This window comes from Cornus florida, unplaced genomic scaffold (assembly GCF_030987335.1).
Source record: "Cornus florida cultivar Cherokee Brave unplaced genomic scaffold, ASM3098733v1 CherokeeBrave_3.0.0_Hap2_Chr01, whole genome shotgun sequence".
Lineage (NCBI taxonomy): Eukaryota > Viridiplantae > Streptophyta > Magnoliopsida > Cornales > Cornaceae > Cornus > Cornus florida.
In genome coordinates, this window is record NW_026775571.1 from 81,970,900 (window position 1) to 81,976,899 (window position 6,000).

Consider the following 6,000-nt stretch of genomic DNA (forward strand, 5'->3'; position numbering starts at 1 on the left):
TGTGAATGTGAAGTGATTGCTCATTCATTGTTGCTTGTTGTGTTTTGCTTATGCATACATGGTTGTAGATCATTGAAACCTACTCTTGTCCCTCTTAATTTTCATCTTGAATCTGTAGTTCGCAATCCTAGGGGAAGAGGAAGTTCTAGTCAATCCATTTCATCAATGGAAGACCATAATGGAGAGCATGTAAAAGACCTTGGTCACATAGACCAACAAGGTATCCTCTATCCCAATGTGCATCATGAAAACATACAAATTCCATTAGGCATGCTTAGGCCATTCATTCACCAATCACAATAACAAGGCTAAGTTCCATTGGGAATGCCAAAGCCAATGTATGCTCCACAACCTCCCACTGTCTAAGGAAATCAAGGTGCCTATGTTGCACCTCCAATTGCTAATCCTCCCCTTACTTTACAAGATTGCTAGGTGCCTAATGAATATAATGCACCCACATGCATTCAATTGCCACCATTTAAAGCACACCACTATGAAATCAAACCACAAACCATTCAAATGCTTCCTAATTATCATGGGCTTCCAAGTGAAGAACCTTAGAAGGATTTGGATGAGTTTCTTGAAGTATGTTCCACCGTAAGTTACGCGGACATACCGGAAGAGGTCTTAAGGCTTAAACTTTTTCCATTCACCCTCAAAGACAAGGCAAAGTATTGGTTTAACAATCTTAGGCCTTTTTCAATAACTTCTTAGGCCGAAATGCAATAAGAGTTCTTGAAGAAATACTATCTAGTTTTTAAGACCAATGCCATGAGAACTTCTATTAGATAGTTTTCACATGGGGATGGGGAAACATTTCATGAGGCATGGGAACGTTTCAATGAATTGCTTAGGAAGTGTCCACATCATGACATGCCCAAATGGTAATTAGTTCAATATTTCTTTGAGAGTTTATCAGACAATTACAAAGGTATGGTTGATGCTTCCATTGGTGGCTCTTACATTGATAGGCATGAGGATAATGTGTGGCGTCTTTATGAAAGCATGAGTAAAAACTCTTTGCATCGAACTTTATCTTCAAATAATGGTATGAATTCTAGTGGTAGGAAAAGTGTTGGCTTACATCAAGTCGACCACTCTAATAAAATTACCGCCAAAATGAAATCCTTATCTCAAAGGTTTGATCAATTCTTGATCAACCAAAACTCGGCGACTCAAGTATTTTCCTTCCCTAGCCATTCTCATTATGCATCTAATGAGACATGTATGACTTGTTCTAGTGTTCTACATTCTTCTTCCCATTGTCCTCATGGACATGTGCAAATTGAACATCATGAACAAGTCAATGCAACATTTATCAATCAAGGGAACGATCCTTATGGCAACCATTACAATTCTAGTTGGAGAAATCACCCAAACTTCTCTCTAAGGGGAGGGCTCAAACCCTTCCCAAGGTGGTTTTCATGGGAAGTATATTCCACCTCCAATGCAAGGCCAAGGATCCTAAGGATATAGACCATATCAATCACAAGGAAACTAATTTTCAATTTCTCATTTTCCTAATCAATCATATTCTCAAGGAAATGCTAGGATTCCCATTTTTGAGGAAGAAGTTTTAACAGCTTTGGGCACTTTAGAGGCAAACACACAGTTGTTTCATTCTCACTCTCAATCTATTGCAAAGCTAGAAACCCAAGTTGGGCAAATAGCTAGCACTTTGAATGTAAGAGAGAAAAGAAAAATGCCTTTGAATGCCCCACCAAAGTAACAATGTATTGTGGAGACTCATTCCTCATCAGAAGGTAACATAATAGAGTATGTCAATGCAGTTATGACCTTGAGAAGTAGGAAGATTATGGACAACCAAGTGGGTATGTCCAATGAAAAGAGTGAACTGGTGCAACCACAAGTTGATACCCGTCCCGTTTCATATCCTATTCTTCATTCATTGCATATGCATGACCATTTAAATGAGAAAATGTTAAAAAGTGATTTGAAGCAAAGTGATTTCAAAACTTCTTGTGTTGAAGAAATTTCAAAGAAAATTTTGGAAAAGGTTTTTGAACCAAAAGCTCCATTTCCGGATACCTTAAAATGATCCATTTCAATTGATAAGCAAAAGGCCAAAACAAATGAAATCATGGAAGTGTTTGGGAAAGTGAAAGTTAATCTTCCGTTTTTGGATGCAATTAAGCAAATTTCGGCTTATGCCAAGTTCTTGAAAGATCTTTGCACCCAAAAGAGGAAGACCAAAAGCCAAACACCTAGGAAAGTGGTCTTAACCGAGTAAGTAAGCTCAATTTTGCAGCATTACATTCTTCCAAAGTTTAAGGACCCCAGTTCACCTACCACTTCATGCATCATTGGTGACCATGTCATTAATCGAGCTCTCCTTGATTTAGGAGCAAGTGTTAACCTTCTTCTATACTCGATATATGTCAAATTAGGCTTAGGAGAATTGAAACCGACGTCGATGGTTTTGTAACTTGCCGACCGATCTATCAAAAAGCCTAAGGGTATCATTAAGGACGTGTTGATTAAGATTGATAAATTCTTTTTCCCCGTTGATTTCGTTGTCATTGACACGGAACCGATTCTAAATCCTAGGAGCCAAATTCCCGTTATCCTTGGCTATCCTTTCTTGGCAACCACAAATGCCAATATTAATTGTAGGATGGGGATAATGAAAATCTCATTTGGCCACATGAAGGTGAAGTTGAATATCATTAATCCAACCACCAACTCATTTGACAAGCATGAAGAAGTAAATGTTGTAGATAATTGCCATTATAACCATGAATGTGAAGGTATTAAGTTTTTGTGTGAGACCAAGATTTCAAAAGGTTTATCTTTAACACTGAATTCTGAAAAAATTGTTTCAAAATCTTATTTTGAAAGGGTATGGAAGCCCAAAGATCATTTTGACCAAGGACTAAAAACTTCTTTTGAGCCTAATCCAATAAGTTCCTTAGGGAACCATTTGTTGGGTGGAGTTCAAAGCATTTATCACTTTAACAAGGAAGGGATGCATAACAAGATGTTTGATCTGGGCTAAAAGAGCCCAACGTCTTACTAGAGACGTTAAAGACTAGTGCATTTCGTAGGGTGTCATAACCCTATTCCTCCCCCATTTCTATCTTAAATTTCATTTCTTGCGAAGTTTAGATATTTGCTTTGAGTTCATATGCATTACTAAGGATTGTGATTAGGTTTGCATGCACTTTAATGTTGAAATTGCACATTTTGCATCTGTTCGATCGATTTCCAAGGAGGTTCGATCGATCAAACTCCTCACCTACATCAAACCTGCATCCAATCACCTCTCTGTCCAATCGTTCGAAGTAAACCTGCATATTTTAGCTCTCTGTCAGATCAATCATAAGTCCTTCGATCGATCCAAAATCAAGTTGGATCGATCTGCAGTCCCCACACTTAGAAAAATTTTGAACCTGTATCCACCTGCTTCCTAAGGCCTCTCTGTCTGATTGGTCGAACATGTCTGCAGGTTTTTGCATCTTCGATCAATCGAATCCTTCTTGAGATCGATCTGAACTTGTGTAGTGTTGTTTTGACTTTGACTTCCCTTTTCAAATATTGAACTTGTTCATTCAAAGTGGCATTACGTCTAGCTAAAGACGTTAAACTTAGCAATTATTGTTCATAGTTTCTTGAATTTCATTTACTTATTCAAAAAAAAAAAAAAAATGTGTGCATGATCTTATATCTCTTCTATCTTGTGTTACCTTGTCTTAGAATGCATGATTTGTTGATCTTATCCCATTTGTGACTTGATGAGAGTTCGCTAGTGTGGCTATTTGAGTAGGTTGTTGATTCCAAGTTTGGGGGAGACGTCTTTTGAATTGGATCACTACCGGGCTTTATGTCTAAACCACCACGGTATACTCTTTTCATCTTTTCCATTGTTCTCATTGCACATTGAGGACAATGTACGGTTTAAGTTTGGGGGTAAGGTGTCTTTGTTACATTCTACTTAGGTTTGAAACTTAATTGCGTGATTGAAATTTGAGATCCATGTTAGCTATGATTTTGATCTTTTAAGGACTATATTGCTTAAAATTTAAAAATTGCTTGACTTGCGAGTCTAATACTCCTTGTATGCCTTGTGGATGCCATTTAGGCGTAAATTTTTTAAAAGATTGATATAATGCTTGCACTTGTGGTCCACATCATCTTGATTTTGTGATTACTTTGAGATTCATTCTAGGATTCTACACTAGCTCCGGCACACACTAGCATTCATTTGTGGGGTACATGCTTTGTTGATTGTATCCCAATTAAGCTAGTAGTGCATTGAAAGCTTTTATTCTTGATAAAGGTGGATAACAACTCTTTTTCACTAAGTAGCCAGGATTCTAGCCTCATCAAGCACTGAATTTCTCACGCCGAAAGGTGAAGGGCCCAAACTCTAGGTTAATAATTGAATTCAAAAAAAAAAAAAAAAAGGAAAAAAAAAATAAAAGAAAAGAAAAGTTGCAAAAGCAATAAAAAAGTGAGGACTTCTCCCAAAAGATGAGAAGTAGGAAAAGATTAGATAGAGGTTGTTTTGATTTGTAACCTAGTTGATTTGAACTTGTAAGTCCGTAGGGGTGTTTGAACGCCTAATGCCCTAAAGCCATCCGGTTTGGGAGTCATTAACCTCACGCTCGACCTCATGAATCACTAAAAAGCTTAATAGATCAATACATTGCACCATGCTTCCATCTTTGATCCTATAATAAAAAATAAATAAATAAATGAGTAAAAAGAATAAGCACACCTAGAATAATAAGTTTTAATAAAGGGTCCACTTTTTATCTTGATGATTGGTACTAGATTTGTGTGCTAGTTTGAGGGTAAGGATGTGATCATTTCTTTAGTTGGCTAAGATAGCAACATATTTGATACCGGTCCACTCAAAAGGATTCTAAAGTTGTTTTGATTTGCATGATCATTTTCTTGATGTGTGGAGGACCATATTTGCTTGCTTGATATTGAGATTTTGGGAGATTGCTTGGAAATGTTTGAAAAATTGCATACTTGAAGTAGTTTTCTCTCAATACTTGTTTGCAATATTGGTGCCTCTTTTGTGAGAATGAGCTTAATGTTTGTGGGTATCATTTCTAAAAACCCTCACGAGACTTCACTCATCCACTAGGGGTAACCTATGGGTTTAAAAGGCTTGTTGCATATGCTAAGTGCAATCGTGTTCCCTACGAAAGTGGCATTATCCATTTATTGCTTTCTAGTTCATACTTGTATAGTTGTTCATTTCATTCCTTTACTTTCTAGTTCATTGCTAGGGACTAGCAATATTTAAGTTTTGGGGTGTGATAAGCGCTGAAAAGTGCACATTTAAACCCCTTAAACTTAGGTATTTTAGAACCTTTATCTATCTTATTTTCCTGTTTTAGATTGATTTCATGTTATTTTTGTTTTCAGGCACTTATCCCTAAAATAAGCTAATTCAGCCAAAATAAGAGCATAATTGAAGCAATCTTGAGATTAATCAAAGAAAGGAGCAAAGTGAAAGTAAAAGGAAACAAGTGATAGAAATTTAACATGTTTGATCGATCAGGGAATCTCTTCGATTGATCTAACTTTGATCGATCTCAGTACTTTAAGATAGATCTGAGCTATTTTGTCCTTATCCAAAGATCCCACAATGTTCGATCGATCGAACTTTCTTTAGATCGATCGAAAAGATTCCATCTTATCCAGTTGTACCACCCCACCTACCACTTTTGTTTTTTTCCCAAAAATATCTCAAAAATATCTCAGATTTATCTTTATCTAAAAAGGCACTGCCAAGGTGGATCGATCCAGCTAAAGTTTGATAGATCTCAGCCATGTTCGATCGATCAAAGCCAAGGTTTGATCGATCAAACTTCTCCAAGTGCGGTTTAATTCATTTTCTAGCTCATAAAAAGTTGTCTTATATCCAATCATTGGGAGGAATATTGATGTACGAGCCCAGGTCATTTTGGATGACATTTTGACCTACCTATATAAGGACTTGAGGTACTTTTTAAAGGGAGACAC

General features: G+C 36.9%; 1 non-coding gene across 1 annotated transcript; it reads right to left on the bottom strand.

Annotated features, from left to right (window-relative positions):
- Window positions 1-768: 768 nt before the first annotated feature.
- Window positions 769-875, bottom strand: LOC132283534 (small nucleolar RNA R71). The gene has a single exon (XR_009472055.1). It is a non-coding gene; the product is annotated as a small nucleolar RNA R71 (small nucleolar RNA).
- Window positions 876-6,000: the final 5,125 nt, after the last annotated feature.